Genomic DNA, 20,365 nt, shown 5'->3' with positions numbered 1-20,365 from the left:
AGAGTGTTTCAGCTTACAGACTCCTCTGAAGGTTATCTAGCCCACCTGTATAGGTTTGTCCAGCCACATGTGATTGTTTACAGCCTCCCAATCTGAGAGGCACGAGATGTTTTAGACTTACTAAAGGCAAATTATTTTGGGGTGTAAGAAATTATTAGTATAGTGTGTTGGTTAGGAATTATATTGGTGAAGGGTTCTTCATTTGTTGTGTCAATAATTGCTGCTAATTCCCTGCTCTGGATGGGACAAGGATGTCTCAGGTCAAACCTCTCTGCTGACAGACTAGCTTGCGTGACAGGATTATCCATACTGCTGCCACTAGGCACATGATTGTTTACTACCTCTCAACCGTAAACAGCACAGAGAGTTTTGGAGTATTTTGAAAGTCTTAATTAGCATAGGACTTTTTCTTCTTGTTGAGTCAATGATTGCCGCCAGGCCTCCATATCCTTAGGCACCTGGGAATATATTAATCAATGTATTTGGAATATAGCGAAGGAAATATAGTAGTTTTTAAGGTTAGCAATACTAGACTTTCTGAGTTAATGGATTTTCTCTTTTGTAATAGATCACTGTACTTTGTTTTAAATCACTGTGTCCTTGTTATGTAAAAATGTAACTTTATATCTTAAGACTAAATAGATCTTAAGGGGAGCATTGGTGAAAGGATTTTCATTTGTTGGGCTGATGTTTGCTGCTAAATCTCCATGAATATAACTAGCATATAGGAAGAAATAAGTATTAACCTTTAAGCATATAGGAGAAATAAGTATTAACCTTTAAGACTAATTATGTTAACTTTGGGTTAAATAAATTCCTTTCTTGATTGTAACTCACTGCACCCTCACCCTATAGGAATGTAACTTTATTTGGAGGGTGGTGCCTGGTTTAAGAAAAAACATCCTTGGAAGAAATAAGTTCTTTGGTTATCAGAAAGAAAGGATCATAAAATGTCAGCAGGTCTCACTCATGGCCAGAAGACGATGTAATATCTCTAAGACCTTTTTTTTATATACATTTATGTGAAGCACCTGATTTTGATAAAGGTCAGGACTGCTGACCTCCACGTGACTCTGTATTCATCCCTATGTGTAACAAAAGATGTATAAGCAAACCCCAAAATAAAGAAATCGGATCAGTTTCCGGAAAGACTGATTCTCCCATGTCGCTTCTTTCTTGCTCCCGTTTTTCTGGCTGAATTCCCATCTGGAACATGGAAGCTATTCCACGTAATCCAAGTTATTCAGCCTCCTTTACTCCACTAATCTTCCTACTACACTATCCATTTCTAATCTCTCTATATCTGTGATTAAATATGTATTTTTCCAAAGACACTGACTCCTTCCCCACCTTCGAATCACCCTGGATCCACCGGGGCTGGACCCTGGCACTTGGGCCCTAAAGTCTAGGTGCTATTAGATTTGAGTGCACACTTGGATGTATTGTTTAAGGTTTTCTTCCACTGAATATCAATGCATGTGAAACTTTACAGATTAGTGATGAATTCATGAGCATTCTGGCTCAATCACCCTGAGCTGCATTTGCTTCCTGTTCCCTGGATGTGTTCATGTTTTCTCTGTATAGAATGAAGTCTGGGTGTCTCCATTGTGTTTGCCCATGAATGTGAGTTGATGTTTCTTCCTGAGGATCTGTGTACGTCTCCTGTCTTCTTTCATGATGCGCACATGCTTTGCCATTATGCACAGCTCTGCTGCCATAGCTGTCTGAGTTCTTGCATGTTCCTATTCAACACACATGCATTGTGTTGCTCATATTCACTCATTTTTTAAAAAGTTTGTTGATCTTTATTAGATTGCATGTGAATTCTTGAATCAAGTGCTTCCAACATCTTGAATTGGACATTTTTAAAGAGTTCCATGATATTTGCGCACAGCAAGGAATGCTTTACAACAGGAATAGTTAACAGTGACCCACATGTGGAAACAAGAATACCCATACACTTACAGTAATGCCTGATGGGCAAGATGTTACTTGCTGAAGTGAAAATATTGATTAGTATCACGGAGGGCAAAGATGTTGCAGGAATGCATCTGTCAGGAAATTTTTTATCTGTCAGGAAAGATTTGGGTTTGACTGGTGTTCTATAAACACTACTGAAGGATTGAAATACATTGGCTTATACACCTACAAATGTATTCTTGCATTGATCATTAAACTGTCATTCAGATCAGTTCAGTTTAGTCACTCAGTCGTGTCCAACTCTTTGGACCCTGTGAATCACAGCATGCCAGGCCTCCCTGTCCATCATTACCCATGCAGAATTTCTTCATGATTGTCAGTAAATCGTCACCCAGGTGAGAGGAATTGGGGCTTGCCTTTCTGTAAAGAGAAAGTTGTTAAGGAATTCTTGTCCCAGGGAAAAGGGGTGCATGAGCAATTTCAAGTTCAAAGCCCCTGCTATTTCTGTGTCGTTTCTGGGAGGAAAGCACAGGGAATGGAGTCACACCAACCTGATTGACACCGTGAACCAGTCCAAGGAGACAGAAGTAGAGAACACAGGCACAGGTCACTCAGCTGTCCACAGTGAGTACTTTGAATCCTGCTAACCTCTTTGCATGTCAATCATCCTTATGAGCAAATCCCATTCACCTTCCAGGATATATCGTAGAAGTAGAAGAGGGCACTGACTTCATCAGGTAGTGAGTGAAAAAATTAAGTGGACGAAAAAGAGGGGTGCTTACAAAAATCCATAATACTGGACAAGTAAACCAATGTTTCCCCATGTGTGCAAGTTTCGTTTCAGAATTGTGTGTGTGTGTGTGTGCATGCACAAACGTGCACTGGAAAAAATGCGCGTGTGAGCTCTCTGAACTGGCCTGGCTGGGAGATGGAAGAATGGATACTGAACACATGAAAGAGCTTGTGTAAGGTACAAAGATCTTGGGGCAGCAGAAGCACTGACATCCTGGAAAATAGCCCAGGGATCTCACCAGTGGAGCAAGCTGTACGTGTTAACAGGCATGTAAGTGTAAACATGGATCCCTGAGCAGAAAGGTGAGGCAGGCAAAAAGCACCTTGTGGAAGTCTGGGAGGATGCCAAGGCTCAGAGAAATAGAGTGGGCCAGATTCCCAGGCACAGAAGAGGGGTTATGCACAGCCCCTAAGACACCTGACTTTTGCTTTGAACGCAGTTATCCATATTGCATCTTTTATGCAGAGCACAAAATATTATCTATTGTCTGGTGGGTCAGCTGCTATAGAATCTGTCTGCAATGCAGGAGACCTGGGTTTGATCCCGGGGCTCCGGAAAATCCCCTTGAGAAGGGAAAGTTCACCTCCTCAAAAGTCCACCCCCTCCAATATTCTGGCCTGAAGAATTCCACGGATTGCATAGTATATGGGGTCACAAAGAGCCAGACACTACTGAGCAACTCCACTTCACTTCACTTTAGGTTTTTTTTTTTTATTTGAAATATTTGAAATGTATTTTTAATATTAAGACAACAGAATTATCAAACATTTGCTAACAGTTATACACACTTTAAATAACATGTTCATGGCATTACAGTTTCTGAGTGATCACAGGAAGTCTTAGATCTAGGATCAGAAAACTTTTTCAAGTTATTTTATACACATTTCTTATCCTATTTTTCAGTTTTTCTTGGAAGTTTGAAATGGTATTTCTTTGCAGCCTAAGTTTATCTCTTTATATATCAATGGTGAAGTTTTGAAACTGTTTTAGAATCTCAAAATTATTTCAAATATTTCCATTTTTATGTTAAAAGCTACTTAGATTTTTCTGGTTGTTTTTGTTGTTGTTGTTGTTTTTTACTTTACAATACTGTATTGGTTTTGCCATACATCAACGTGAATCCACCATGGGTGTACATGAGTTCCCCATCCTGAACCCACCTCCCACCTCCCTCCACATACCATCTCTTTGAGGCATCCCCATGCACCAGCCCCAAGAATCCTGTATTCTGTATCAAACCTAGACTGGCGATTCATTTCTTACATGATCTTATACATGTTTCAATGCCATTCTCCCAAATCATCCCACCCTCTCCCTGTCCCACAGAGTCCAAAATCTGTTCTATACATCTGTGTCTCTTTCGCTGTCTCACATACAGGGTTATTGTTACCATCTTTCTAAATTCCATATATATGTGTTAGTATATTGTATTGGTGTTTTTCTTTCTGGCTTACTTCAGTCTGTATAATAGGCTCCAGTTTCATCCACCTCATTAGAACTGATTCAAATGTATTCTTTTCAATGGCTGAGTAATGCTCCATTGTATATATGTACTACAGCTTTCTTATCCATTCATCAGCAGATGGACATCTAGGTTCCTTCCATGTCCTGGCTATTATAAACAGTGCTGCAGTGAATACTGGGGTACACATGTCTCTTTCAATTCTGGTTTCCTCGGTGTGCATGCCCAGTAGTGGGATTTCTGGGTCATAAGGCAGTTCTATTTCCAGTTTTTAAAGGAATCTCCACACTGTTCTCCATAGTGGCTGTACTAGTTTGCATTCCCATCAACAGTGCAAGAGGAGTCCCTTTTCTCCACACCCTCTCCAGCATTAATTATTTGTAGACTTTTGGATAGCAGCCATTCTGACTGGTGTGAATGGCACAAAGACAGAAATATAGATCAGTGGAACAAAATAGGAAGCCCAGAGATAAATCCACACACCTATGGACAACTTATCTTCACTTTAGTTTATAAAGAGGCATCTCTGTCAGCTCACTAAGGGAGGGTGACCTAGACTAGGAGACTCTAGTTCTTGAAGAAGAACGAGTGACTGTGAAAAATTATAGGGGTGTGATTTTTGACTATTGTCATGATAAGGGGTCACTACACATGGGGGAGAAGGCAATGGCACCGCACTCCAGTGCTCTTGCCTGGAAAACCCCATGGACAGAGGAGCCTGGTAAGCTGCAGTCCATGGGGTGGCTGAGAGTCGGATACAACTGAGTGATTTCATTTTCACTTTTCACTTTCATTCGTTGGAGAAGGAAATGGCAACCCACTCCAGTGTTCTTGCCTGAAGAATCCCAGGGATGGCACTGTCTGGTGGGCTGCCATCTATGGGCTCACACAGTCTGACGCGACTAAAGTGACTTAGCAACACACATGGGGGAAGGGGCCTGCTTCGTCTCATACTTTAGGCTTGAATGATTTTCAAATGTTCTGTCAGATAGTTAAGTAACTACAAACCTATTCATAATAACCTGAGTGGAGACCCTTATCTGCACGTTGTCACATTAATTTAATAAAAGTTTTCCAGGGCTGGAATTATTGCTTAAATTGGAGAAGTCTATATTTCGTTTTATTCAGAGGCTAACCATGGGTTGTTCTGCAGTTTGGGCAATCACATGGTGACCACAGTACCTCGATGGCCTTTGTGAGTGGCTGAGGCTGCACACTTGTGTCCTCCTGCATTTTTGCCAGGATGAATCCTCAGTGATGGCATATTTGGGTGCAAGGCTGTGTGCTCAAACATTTACCTACTGGAGCACGTGCTACTGTGAATATAAATACATGTGTGCTCAGTCGTGTCTAACTCTTTGTTACCCTATAGACCCAACACTCCTCTGTCCATGGGATTCTCCAGCCAAGAATACCAGAGTGGGTGGCCATGGCCTCCTTCAGGGGAGCTTCCTGACCCAGGTACTGAACCCGTGAATCTTACATCTCATGCATTAGCATGTGGATTCTTTAGCACTACCGGCACCGAGGGACCCTTGAGTAAAAATGAACTTTTCTTATTTCTTAAAAAAAAAAAATCAATCTGGACCATTTCTTTTTTCTTACTGTTGTTATTTTTATTGTCTTACTCTTATTTTTTGCAACATAGTTTTATTTTTTATAAATTTATTCATTTTAATTGGGGGCTAATTATTTTACAGTATTGTAGTGGTTTTGCCATATATTGACAGGAATCAGCCATTGGTGTACATGTCTTCCCATCCCAAACACCCCTCCCACATCCCTCCCTATCCCATCTCTCTGAGTCATCCCAGTGCACCAGCCCCAAGCACCCTGTCTCATGCATGGAACATGGACTGGCTGTCTGTTTTGCATATGATAATATACATGCCATTTCCATGCGCTATTCTCACAAACCAACCCACCTTGCATTCTCCCACAGAGTAAAAAAGACTGTTCTATACATCTGTGTCTCTTCTGCTGTCTTGCACATAGGGTTATCGTTACTACCTTTCTAAATCCAATATATATGCATTAGTATACTGTATTGATGTTTTTCTTTCTGGCTTACTTCACTCGGTTTAATAGGCTCCAGTTTCATCCACCTCATTAGAGCTGATTCAAATGTATTCTTTTGAATGGCTGCATAATAGTCGACTGTGTATATATACCCCAGCTTTCTTATGCGTTCGTCTGCTGATGGACATCTAGGTTGCTTCCATTTTTGAGCACTTTATTGAATTTGTTATCATATTACTTCTGTTTTATGTTTTGGTCTTGAGAAACATGGGATCTTAGCACCCTGTGGATAGAAGCTGCACCTCCTGCATTGGAAGGTGAAGTCTTAATCACTGGACCACGAGGGAATTCACTCCCTATTTCTTTTTGTGTTCCTAGATGTTGATATCCAGGACAGTTTTTTTATTCTTTCTGACTGAAAATTTTCCTGGGGCAGGACATTTTGGTTTTAAGGAGGTTTTGTTATCCATCAGTATTTCATTTCAGGATAGTAAATGATCATTTCAAAACATCTGCTACACCACCCTAAGAAGCCCCCTTTAACATGAGAAGGCAAGTGAATAGTAGTGACAGCTTCATGGACTCCCCTGTCATCTTCCAGGTGGGAATGAGAGGGCATGTAGGGGGGTGCCCATGACCAGAGTCCTAAGTAGGTTCTCAACCTAACTTTGATAGAAGCAAAGTTTATTTTGTTCACTGTCACATGCTCAGGGCAGAGGTTCTTCTCAATTAGATCTGTACATGGAAAAGGGGCTCAAGACTCCCCCTCCCACCTCAACAGAGGGCTTCAGGTAGGCTCACCGGAGACCAGCTCTTGACCTGGCACACCAGTTCTGGATTCATGTGATAATTCATGAGGTTCATACCAGTTTGGTCAAATAATGATGTATAACCCCTATTACTCAGTTCACTAGCTCAGTGGTGTCTGACTCTTTCAGACTCCATGGACTGTAGCACACTAGGCTTCCCTGTCCATCACCAAATTCTGGAGCTTACTCAAATGCATGTCCATTGAGTCAGTAATGCCATCCACCATCTCATCCTCTGTCATCCCCTTGTCCTCCTGCTTTCAATCTTTCCCAGCACCAGAGTCCTTTCCAATGAGTCACTTCTTCCCATCAGGTGACCTAGGTATCCAGGCTTCAGCATCATTCCTTCTAATGAATATCCAGGACTGATTTCCTTTAGAATGGACTGGCAGGATCTCCTTGCAGTCCAAGGGACTCTCAAGAGTCTTCTCCAGCACCGCGGTTCAAAAGCATCAATTCTTCGGCACTCAGCTTTTCTCATGGTCACCCTTATAACTCTTATTAATGTTGTCTCCTCTAAATTGAATGTATGCCTGCCATGTGGCATGTGGGATCTCAGCTCCCCAACCAGGGATCAAACCTGTGCCCCTGCATTGGGGCCAGTGAACCACCAGTGTTAAGGACAACCAGATAACAAATTCCCTCTAAATCAATTCATTTTGGAAGTTAAAGGAATCTGCTTTAAAAAGAAGTGCTTGGACTAAAAGTTGGAGTCCCTCTGAAGGGCCCCAGGCATTTCCATAGCTGCACTGCCCCCACCCAACCTGCCCTTTGCTTTGTGCATCCCTGTGGGCAATTTGGCTCTCCACAGGAGCTCCAGCCTTGGGACCTTTGAACTCCTTGTTTCCTCTCCCAAAATTCCCTCCCTCTGGTGCTCAGTTGGCTTACTTCCTCTCCTCCCACCTTTGTTCTGCTGTCACCTTGAAACCAGGCAGATCTTGATGGTGATCAAGCCTGCCCACCCCTAGAGCCAGCCCACCCCTAGAGCCTGCCCACCTCTAGAGCCTGCTCTGTTCTCCATTCTCCACTTTACTTTCCCCCAGAACTCTGGCGGTCACCTGACACACTTGATACACATAGGTGCTGACTGCTTGTCCCCAGTCTGTCCACAGCTGAGTGAGGGGTGAGACGGCCTGTGTGTTTTGCTCACTGCCTGTGCACAGCAATTGTGTAAGAGAGGCCAGCACACAGTAGGTGCTTAGCTAATGGAGCTCACACTTCACGTGGAGGGTCAGTGATGATGCCATGTGCCTCAAAGGTAACTCTGTTGACAGGATAATGCCTTGGAGGAGGAATATGGAGAGCTGGGGGAGGGACATGCAGGCAGGCCTGACTAGCTGGAACATGGGAGTGTGAGCTGGGAGGGAATCCATCCTCTGCAGTGAGGCTAAGGCTGGAAAAGGATGAGTCCAAAGAGCGGTGCAAGAGGGGGAGCCTTCCAGGATGCTGAGATGATATATGCAAAACTTTCTAGCTTTCCCTCTCAGGAACCCCACCCTCCATCTTCTCGTGGCTTTCATTCACTGAGACCCTGAACTTTTTTGCATTTCCTTAGAACGTGTTTCTGTGGCAGGAAGGGGGAAAACAGGTTCCTCAAATTAAACTCTGGGACATTAACAATCCAGTTCCAAGCTCGCTGGGTGGGGCAGGGGTAAGGGGGGGTTAGTAGGTTCTCTGGGATGGTGCAGACAGGTCCAGACCTAGGACTTTACCAGCTCCTTATTTTCCAAGCATAGAGCTGTGGCCATCATAAAACCCCCTGCAATGAGAAGCCCTTGCCTCACAACTCCAGAGTTGTGACCATGACTACACTTAATCTGTGTCACATCAGTCATTTCCAGCCTTTTCTTAAAAAGTCCTTTTTTAACGTACCAGACAGTGACCTAAGTCTGATATAAGTAGGCTACTTGGGCGGGGTCGCTTTTGGAGTGTTGACCTTTAAGAAAGTCACTTCTTTTTGAGAATAGAGATGATTATATACTCCCAAAGTTTTAGGACAAATACAGTTTTCCTTGGCCTTTCCTCCCCCTGCTCCAGAGTAAACTATCAGTACTCTTTAGAAATTAAAATGTTTTAGTGTCTAAATTAAGACCCCCCAAGACTGTGTCAAGCCTGGAATGTTTTCAGATTGCATACTTCTGTTTTTGTTGTTGTTTTCTTGTTTGTTTAATTTGGAAAATAGCTCCAGTGGGAATCTATGAGGGCAGTAACAATAGTACAAAACCAGGTATTTGCTTTTGCAAGATGAGAGAGAGAAAGGACATTTTTGTGGTTGACCTTTGCACAAGGAGCTATCTGGCTAGCTAATCAACAAGGACAGTATATTTTTTATTCACATGGCAGAAAAGAGAGGCACTGAAGTTGCTTTTGCATGTTAGATCTTGCCTGTGGGCTCTCTGTCTTTTGGAAGGGACAAGCTCAAAGCCACTCCTGTCTCTGCAAGGGGAAGGGACAGTGGCTGTGTTTAATATCTGAAAGCTTGTCCTAGGCAAGGATGGAGGCTCCTCATTCTAGGTAGAGCCCCACTCTGTGTTCCTGCCCAGGACTTTGGCTGAATTCTTCCCTAGAGGAGCAAGAGGGCCAGTCAGTTGTGTAATGACCAAGACACCTCCACCCCCAGGCAGAAAAATCAGCCTGTCAGCACACTTTTCCTTTCTCACTCCTTGGTTGCAACAGACTCACAGTTAACTGATACTTGTCCTAGAATAATCAAGAACTCCTGTCTTTTCTGGGTAACAGAAATCTAAAAATGACAGGCATGGAGTCATGCAGCAGAAGCATGCTGGGCCCTAAAAGAGGTGTTGTCATTAAGGGCTTCCTTGGTGGCTCAGATAGTAAAGGATGCGCGTGCAGTCCTGGAGGCCCAGGTTTCTTTCCTGGGTCGGGAAGATCCCCTGGGAAGGAAATGGCAACCCACTCCAGCATGCTTGCCTAGGAAATCCCATGGACAGAGGAGCCTGGTGGGCTGCAGTCCATGAGGTTGCAAAATAGTTGGACATGACTGAGTGACTTCATTTTCACTCCTTTTTAAAAGTGTGTGATTATGTGTCAAGGCACATCGTCTGAGGTCAAGGATGCTGACTCGTACCTGTGTGTTTTGTGTGAACAAGAGAGGATCCTCTCTGGAGGTGCATGTTCATCTCTCCAGTTCTTGGGGCCTCTGCAGTCAGAGCTGGCCCCCTTCCCTTCACAAATGAATCCTCATGTAGCCACCGCCTCTCCACTGCTCAGTATTTCTGGCTCTAATCTGCATTCCAGCCAGTGTTTCTCACTTCCTGCCCTCACTCACCAAAATTGTGCTTATTCCTGGACATGTCTTGACTAAAACTGTTCTCCAAATTTTCCCTGCTGTCTGTTGAAATCCTGCCATCCACACTCATAGACCAATTCCTTCAGGTAGATACATTCTGAAAGGCAGGGTTATTCAAACTCTAGTCACTTGTATTCAATTTTTTTCTCATTCCCAACCTGCTAGTACAATTACTGCCTTAATATATGATTTATCTGAAGCAGCAGCTCTTTAAAGAAAAATTGATTTCAATTTTGGAATGAAACTTGACCACAAGACATTAGGTAAAACTGTATTTTGTGCTCTGCATAAAAGATGCACGATAGATAACTGCAGTCAAAAGAGAAACAATGCTTGTAAATTCTCCATAAATACCATTGTGCTGGAGATGGTTCTATCCTTGGTGTGGAGTTCCCTTGAGTATTGTGTGTCAAGGTGCCAGGCCATGCTGAGACTATTCTGGAAGGAATTAGAAGAGATGAAACACAATACTCTCCATTCTCGGTGATTCATTGTTATTCAGTGCTTTGGCCTTTGGGAGGCTGTCCGATTCCTGTAGGTTTCCTGGCCAAAGAAAGTGTTCCTGTTACTGTCCAGATGGATTTTGGCTAAGTCTTTCTCAAATTGCTTAGTGAACTCTAACTTTGTAAAACAAGGTACTTGCAAGATTCTGTTCATCCACTGGTTCATCGACTAGCAGATGGGAAACTCCAGGCCAGGGACTGGGTCATGTTGGCCTCAGTCACCCAGAGGCCTTGGTAAGTATCTCAAATATGAGGAAGCATGTAACCCAAGGAGGCTGATGTTTTAAGCCAGAACATGCTGCAGAATTGGCCTACATATATAAAGAGAATGTGCTAATTATCAGGGAGGTCCTTGGCATGGTATCCTGGCATGGTGACCTAGAACTCACTGGCCTGGAGACCCTGCAGGTCAGCCTGAGTCTCGTCTAATTTCTGTTGTTTTTTTTTTTTTTTCATGTATTGGCTTCAGTTGTAGGTAAAGTTCCACCATCCATAACAGCGGGCAGCCAGTCTCCCGCCAAAATGCTGGTCCTCAACCGTTCATCCTCCCAAAGTCCCAGGGCTGGGGTCACGGCCACCACCGTCACCACCTGCACGGCAGCCATCACAACCACCAGCACCATGGGAAACCCAGTGAAAAAGCAGAGGCCGCTTTTGCCGAAGGAGACTGCCCTGGCCATGCAACAGGTTGTGTGGAACTCATCAGGGAAGTTTCAAACGCCCTCCTAGCAGGTTGTGTTTAACTCATCAGGGAATTTTCAAACGCCCTCCTGAGAGTGGCACATGCAGAAGATGCAGTGTCTGCAGCAGCAGCAGGAGAGCCAGGAGCAGCCTCAGTCTTCCCAGGGGATGAGATACCAGAGCAGACAGGCTGTGAAAGGTACCGACCCTCCCTGCTCTGTTCTCCATGGCACCCGGTCCTTCTTTGCCACATGGAATGAGAAAAATCGTTCTTGGTTTCTTTCTTTAGTTCCTGTGGTTGCCCACCCACTGTATCCTGGAGGCCTGACACGTATCATTTGGTACTATTTTAAAAAATTATTTCCCAGCTTTGTTTTGAACTTTTTTTTTTCCTGTTCTTTCTATAAACAGTATGTACACGTCTTCTTAGAACGGGCTGAAATGGATGTCTAGACAACAAAAATCTGTTGTCTTTATTAACTTTCTATTTCATACTCCACCCTTTCTCAAAAGTAGTGTTAACCATAAGGTCTTTTTCTAATTCATATATGCATATATATTTATCTACATATATATATATATATATATGACTTCACACAGGTTAGTTTTTTTTTTCTATTTGAAAACATCAAAATGGTAAATTGCTTGCCTTTTTCTCCCCCCAACTTTCAGCATGTTTTGGAGGTCAACCCATGTTAGTGCATATATCTCTCCCTTTTGCTTTGCACTGGTGTACAATATCCCACAGTTTATTTAATAAAGAATTCACCTACAGATAGACATTCAGGCTGCTTCCAGTTTTTACCAGTTGTAACCAGCCCTGCAATAAATATCTTTGTGTAAGTTTCCTTGTGCAAGTCCATGAACCATTAGGCATAATTTTTGAAAGAGTACAGTATGAGACGTGGATGGTAAAGGATACCTTAATAACTAGGGATTAGCACCCGCCAGCCAATGCAAGAAGAGCAAGCATCAAACCACTGCCAAAGTGCAGAATGACAGCCCCCAGCAGGAGTCTCTTTCAGGGCTGATGTAAGCCGAACAAAGTGCTGATCTGATGGGGACTAGTTTGTCTGGCTCTTATGAGGATTGATACTGGTCTTGTTTCATGGGGAAACCTGCACTGAGATTCTTCATTACTGGGCTCTTGGATTGAAACTCTCACATTCTGAGTGCACTATCAGGAGGAGAACTGGAAAGAGTTGCAGCACGTTGTGAAGTGAAAGAGTAACCAGATATGGAACTGGTCCCCAGTGAAACTCTTCAAAGACTGGGGTGGAGGAAGAGCACAGGATTGAACACAGAGTATGGGAGTACAGCCGGATTGATCCTACTGTCTGAAGTGTTGCTGTGGCAGAACCACGTCTGGGATCTTTCAGGCTGGATTGGGGATTTCCAAGCTGCTGAATCAGAGCCCTTAGGTATAATGAGCTTCCAGGGGAACTTGGGAGCTGGCAAAAAAGAGCTCATTGATGCTATTGTTCATAATTCCCAGATTGTCGTGTTAAAGATAACCAAAAACGGGCAAGAACTAGTTGAAGTAGTTAGGATAGATTTTAATCTGCTATTTACTATTGCAGTAGGGCAAAATGTCCTGCATGAACTGAAGTCAATTTCAGTGTGTACACAGGGGAGTGGGGTTTTAAAAGGAGATTAGGGAATATGGAGGGGGAATCATGGGAATTCTATAGAGTCAGAAAACGACAATTTTACACAAAGTGGGAAGGGGGTGTTGGTTCATGTAAAATATCTGAGGTTGCTAACTCAGTTACCTCTTAAAGGTAGGCTTCTGCCCTCTCATAGAGACAGGGCAAAGGGCCCTATCCTTAGGTATTGACTGGAGCAAATAGGCAATTCTATTGGCAGCCTTGAGTTTCTTAGGTGGGACTTTAAAGGGGTGTGGGTCATCCTAGGGATGCAGCCTTGAGCTGCTGGAAACTGTATTAGTCCTTAAAGACCTACAAGGAGGCCTTGCTGAGAAAGGGCTCCTTGGAACTATGCTCAAGTTTGGTCAATGGGAAAATCATTGTCTGTTGAAAGCAGGGAAACTTGAGAGTGTGGATTGGCCCCTGCTCTCACCACAGCTTCGAGCTGGGACAGCCTTCCTTAGGCAGTGGGGTGACCAAGAACCATTTGCTTTCACACCTGTCCAGCAGAAAGGGATCACACAGAACCCATCCACCTCCACCATCACCCTGGTGACCAGCTCCTAGTCGTCGCCCTTCGTCACCAGCTCAGGGTCCACGAGCACCTTTGCATCTTCATTCAGTCCTGCCCATCACCACCGCTTCCTCTGATGTGGCTGCAGACACTACCAAATACACTAGCCAGGTGACTGTCAGTGGCGGGATGGTGGAGGGCCAGCCTTGGATCTTTCCAGGAATTAAAGGGGACCAGGAAGTGGTGGAGTCCCTCCCTGACTCGCCTGTCCTCATGGCATGGTCCTTGTTAGGGATGTGGCAGGCAGCCTTGCCTGCTCTGTGTTCACTTGTGGGAAAACTCTCCATTTAGGTTCTGTCTTCTGTCTTTTAAAATTTATTTTATTGAAGTATAAGTGATATACAATATATTAATTTCTGCTGTAAAGGAAATGATTCAGTTATATACACATACACTTTTTCATATTCCTTTCCATTATGGTATATCACAGGATATTGATTGTAGTTCCCTGTGCTATTAAAGAGGGGCTTGTTGTTTATTCTATGTATAATAGTTTGCCTCTGCTAATCTCAGATTCCCAATGTGTCCCAGCTGCCCACACCCCAGCCCTCCTCTCTACTTCTCTCTTAATTTGCCAAGTGCTTTTTTGCTCACCGTTGAGTCCGGGCAAGTAAAGTTGCAGATCTCCTTGCTGTCAGATGAGAGTGCTCTGGAGTGATATGCAGTTCATATCATAGAGCTGAGGGACTCAAAAGCCCCACCAGAATTGCAGGTCTCTGGGGAGTCCCTTCTGATCCCTGCTGGGACCTAGAACAGTAATTGCTACATAGTTGTAGAATGAAAGCAGGTTGCTGCCTCATGTCTCCTTGGGCTTCTCATCAGTAACTTTAAAAAAAATGTGTACAATTTTTAAACTCTTTTTTGAGTTTGTTGTAGTATTTCTTTATTTCTGTTCTTTGAAAATGTTTTGGGTTTTTTACTACAAGGCGTGTGGAATCTTATCTCCCTGTCTAGGGAATCAAAGCCGTACACCCCACATTGGAAGGCAAGGTCTCAGCGACTGGACTTCCAGGGACATCCTCACATCCATTTTATAGATGACAACACTGAGATCTGGCCAGGTAAAACAGCTTGTCCAGGGTCACATAATCTGTGGATGTCTAATTGGCATTTGAATGGTAGCAGCCTGGATCGAGAATACCCTCTTGACCTGGCTTTGAGCTCACTTGTGAATTCACATTAGGCCTGATGACTACAGCTCTCGGGTGTCCACACACTGATTGTTCTTACATATGGCTTTTTAAACCAACCCCGCTGAAGAGTCAGTGTGGCTAAAGAAATAAAATCCAAGCCTTGGGCTTATGTCTCTTATTTAGTATATCTATCCTCTCATTTTGAATAAAAGGAGAATTTTTGTCAAGTCTCTGAGTTTCAGAACAGGAAGGGTTCAACTATTAGGTGCGGTCACATCCTCAAGGGTTTTAGAATTGCCTCTGGGGCAGCCGGTGACTATGTACTCAGCGATCCACACAGCTGATACAGAGTTCCTGGTTACCTCAGTTACAGAGGTGCTCACCTTGGATCCAAAGTGCAAGCCACGGGCAGGGGTGGGATTTGGGGGGAGGGGTGGGGGAGGGGCGTGCTTACCCCAGCCTCACAGATGTGCATCTTTCGCAGAGTCCATCCCTAAAGTTGTGTCTTAGGCTTGAGCAGTGTCAGGAATGCAGCCATGCTCTGAGCAAGAAGCAAAGCACTTTCCTCGGTTTGCTGTCTGGGCCCACCACCGCAGCCCCATGCCAAACTACCCTACGGTGTGAGCTCTTGTCCTTTCCAACCCCACCCTCCACCCATCCGCCCTGGCCTGAGGCTTAGAGCAGACTCCTGAATGGCTAAGGTTGTGTACATGGGGATTCACTTCCCACAGGAACAGAGCTTCTCCCAGACACACACACACACACACACAAACAGATGACACAAGTACACACGTGTGCACACATGCATGTAATGCACAGAGACACAAATGCAAACAGGTGTTTCAGCAACTGAAGACCCAGTGGTTCACCTGAAATACATAGATGTCTTTATTTCGCACAGGAAAATGTTCATTCTGATTTCAGATGTGAAATATTGAGAAGTCCAACTTTCATGAAGAAGAATAATGCCTAGATTTTGATACAGGCAACATAGAGAACTCCACATATCACAGTGGGAAGTCCTTGTTTTATACGTGAGAAATATGGAATTAAGTATTTCACAAAGAAACAGTTGTGTCCAGAATTTCATTTATGAAAAAGAGATAATTCCAATTCCATATTGGTTCCCCAGATCTTAATTACATACTTCATGTCAGTAAAATAGCATTGAGATTTTCATATAGGAAATGAATACAATTTCAGAATTCAGGCAGGGAAGTGATTGCTCAAATTTCATATCTGAAATACATAGGAGTCCCCATCATGTAGCAAGACGTGTGCACAGATATCCCTATGTGAAACAGACATGAATCCATATATGATAAAGGAAATTATACCAGTAGTTTTTCAAACATGAAATACAGGTTTCCAGTTTTAGGTAGAAACTCTGCACCCATATTCTCACATGGGAAATAGAGAAAAATCATCTTTCAGATTTTCATCTGCACAAAGCAGTGCATGTAAAGCAAGTGCTCTGGAACAACCCAGAAGAATAGCATAGGAAGGGATATGGGAGTGGTTCCAGGATGGGTGGAACCGCTATATACTTTTGGCTTATTAATGTTGATGCATGGCAGAAGCCATTACAATATTGTATAGGAATTAACTCCCAGTTAAAACAAAACAAAACAAAACAAAACTAAGTTTTGAGAAAAGTGAAAGAACGACGGGATTCGACTTTGCTCTGTGGTGACCTAAATTGGAAGGAAATCCAAAACTGATGGGATGTATGTACACTTAAAATTGATTCACTTTGACATACATACAGCAGAATCTAAAGCAACACTGTAATATGATTATAGTCCAAAAATAATTGTTGGAAATACATTACATGTCAACTATAATTCCAGCAGTGAATAAATACATTTTAGCCCTGTTTGCAATAGATGTCTTTGGGGACATTATGTTAAGTTAAATACTTCAGTTAGAGGAAGATGAAAGTTTTTACATCACATGACATTGTTAAGTTGAAATCCCTATGTTATAGACACAAGTAGAATTTGGTCATCATGCTAGTGGAAATGGCCCATGATGGCCCAAGTTACCAACTTTGACTCACAGGTTCAGTAAGCTCACCAAGGAAGGTATTGTAATAGAGGCAGGATGAAAAATGGAGCTGCAGGCCTCAGCCCAAGACCATTAGGGAAGTTAGAAAACTCAACACCACCAACAGAAAGCCTCCCAGCAGAATGTACAGAAAGATACATTACAGCCTTCCCACAGAGCCCTCTAGGCCTTTAGGCCTTGGGCTGGGTAATAAACTGTGGAGCTTGGGCAACCTTGGGGACAGGCTGTGTCTTACAGAGTCCCGGATCCCTTGCTGAAGCCACTCACTGACCTGGCCCAGGTTTCAAAGCAATGGCCAATGTGTCCCATCCCCACCTCCATGTCCAAACAGTTGTGGCAGTCTCCATGGGTCACAGTGTACAGGATCCAGCTCCCCATTTGGGTAGACTGAGGAGGCTGAGAGCCAGCTTCATGCTGGGTACCTGGCTCCCTCATTGAAGGTGGCTGGGCAGGGTATGGGGGACCTGGCAAGAGAAGGGCACAGAAAACTGAGAACTGCCTCTTCCAGCTGGGACTGGGCACTTCTGGAAGTAACAAGCCTGGGTGATCGATGAATACTCCCAGACAGGATAATCAGGCTACACAGGGACCCCCTCCTCACAACCAGGACCTTGGAGGGTGACAGTCAATCTTGGGAATCTCCTTTCAGGGAATAGGGAATAATATTTGTTTCGCTTGAGGATTGCTGCTACTGCTAAGTCATGTCAGTCGTGTCCGACTCTGTGCTACCCCTTAGATGGCAGCCCACCAGGCTCCCAGGGATTCTCCAGGTAAGAATACTGTACTGGGTTGCCATTTCCTCCTCCAGAGGATTACAGGAACACAGTTGGCTGACCACCACCTTACCTCCAGAAAACAATATCTGACAGCAACAAGTTTGCAACAGCTAATCACAACCCCTCCCTCACATTTCCTATATATGGCTTTGCTGAAAGCTTTGGAGGAGTTTGTGATTCCCGCACCCCTGCACCGCCCACCCCCCCCCCCGCCACACCATTGGCTTAGGCTTGCATTCTTTTTTAATACAAGCATTTAAAATTATAAGCACTTATAGACATGCATCTCACGAATTCTGGCCATCTGTATGTTTATTATCACTCTGTTAAAATATTTTCTAATCTTTTTTATTTTTTACTTCTTCTTAAAATTTTTTATTTTAATTGGAGGTTAATTACTTTTCATTATTGTGGTGGTTTTTGCCATAGGATCACATGAATCAGCCGTGGGTGTACATGCGTTCCCATCCTGACCCTCCCTCCCACCTCCCTCCCCATTTCATCCCTCAGGGTCATCCCCGTGCACCAGCCCTGAGCACCGTGTCTCATGCATGGAACCTGGACTGGCAATCTGTTTCATATACAGCAATATACATCTTTCAATGCTATTCTCTTAAAGCATCTCACCCTTGCCTTCTCCCACAGAGTCCCACCCAAAGTCTGTTTGTTACATCTGCTTCTCTTTCGCTGTCTCGCATATAGGGTCATTGTTACTATCTTTCTAAATTCCATATATATGCGTTAATTTTTCTTTGTAACATACTTTGCTTGGCATAATAAGCTCCAGTTTCATCCTCCTCATTAGAACTTATTCAAATGCATTCTTTTTAATAGGTGAGTAATATTCCACTGTCTATATGTACCACAACTTTCATGTCCATTCACCAGCCGATGGACATCTAGGTTGCCTCCATGTCCTATCTATTGTAAACACAGCTGGGATGAACACTGGGGAACACATGTCTTGTAATTCTGGTTTCCTCGGTGTGTATGCCCAGCAGAGGGGTTGCTGGATCATATGGCAATTCTATTTCCAGATTTTTAAGGAATCTTTATGTTGTTCCCTGCCGGGGTCCAGCCCCAGTGGATCCAGTGAATTTGAAGCGGGGACGGAGTCGGCATCTGGGAAAGGACTATTTAATTAGAAATATAGAGAGATTAGGAAAGAATATTGTAGTGGGAAATTTAGAGGAGGAAAGAGGCTGTATTCCTTGGTTTACATAAAGCCCCAAGACAAGGGACTTGAACGGTCTACATAGGGCCACAGGCACCCGCTTGAATAGCGGAGGGTGCCGTACCTTGTGCTTCCTCTCGCGTGGGTCTTAGAAACCCGGGCAAATTTATAGACATGGCTAGCCTCTATGCTCCAGATGGGAATCAGCCAGAAAATAGGGTAAGAAAGAAAAGAAGACATGGGGGAACCAGTCTTTGAGGAACTGGCCCATCCTTTATTGTCCAGAAAACTTTTTATACTTTTGGATGTACATAGAGATCAATAGATAATGCAAAGCTATGCAGCATCAGCAGCCCTGACTCTTCTTGAGACCAGGCTTTCTCTCTGCATACCTATCTGTATGCACAAGTCTTAGGTGATTTACATAATCTTCTGGCCAGGAGGCCTTTAGCATTTTATGGCCCTTTTCTGATAAGGGTCCGTCAACCAGAAAACTTATTTGCCTTAAAAGGGTTGTTCTTCCCAAAGTCTTGTGCCACTCTCAGAAAGCACTAATTAAGGTTACATTCTTACATAGCAAGGACACAACAATTTATAACAAGGAAAGAGGAGTACAGTGATTTATAATAAAGAGAAAGTTCACTAACTCAAAAGTCTAGTGTTGCTAACATCAAAACTACTATATTCCTTTTTCTATATCCCAATTACATTGATTAATATCCTCCAGGTAGCTAAAAGATAAAGAATATGGAGGCCTGGAAGCAATCATTGACTCAACAGTGAAACCCATCATCAATATCATTTTTAGCTCTTTAGAAAAGACTCTATATCTTTAAGATGTTTTAAGCTTCGTGCCTCTCGCAGTTGGGGGGCTGTAAAAAATCACATGTTATAAAAGTCTCTAACTGTCATGCAATTTAGAGAGCCATCAGAGGGATTTGAGCTGAGACACTCCTTTCATATGCAGGAGACCAGTTGAAGCTCTAAGTTAACTTTTTCCAGAGAAAGGTGGTCAGGGATAGCCCCCTGTAATGTCAGAAGAGTACAGTATAACAGAGAGTAAACAGACAGATTTTGTTTCAGGGTAGCTGCTCAGGAAGAGAACCCCTTGAGACCTGACTCGCCTTGCCCCGTCAGGTCTCTCCGCATGACCTTGTCATGGGTGGGAACTCCCGTGCTGGCACCCACTATTGACTGTACTAGTTTGAATTCACACTGAGAGGGTTCCTTTTTCTCCACACCTTTTCCAGCACTTATTGTTTGTAGACAATAAATAGATGGTACCTCATTGTAATAATAAATAGATGTTTGGTAATACAAAATAAATATATGTTTGTGACAATAAATAGATGGTTCCTCATTGTGGTTTTGATTTGCATTTCTCTGATAATGAGTGATATTCATTACCTTTTCATGTGTTAGCCATCTCTATGTTTTTGCAGAAATGTCTGTTTAGTTTTGGGCCGATTTTTTGCTTGGGTCGCTTACTTTTCTGGAG

The sequence above is a fragment of the Ovis canadensis genome, chromosome Y, assembly GCF_042477335.2.
Source record: "Ovis canadensis isolate MfBH-ARS-UI-01 breed Bighorn chromosome Y, ARS-UI_OviCan_v2, whole genome shotgun sequence".
NCBI classification, from domain to species: Eukaryota; Metazoa; Chordata; class Mammalia; order Artiodactyla; family Bovidae; genus Ovis; species Ovis canadensis.
The sequence above is the reverse complement of the archived record's forward strand: the minus strand, read 5'-3'. Positions refer to the sequence as shown.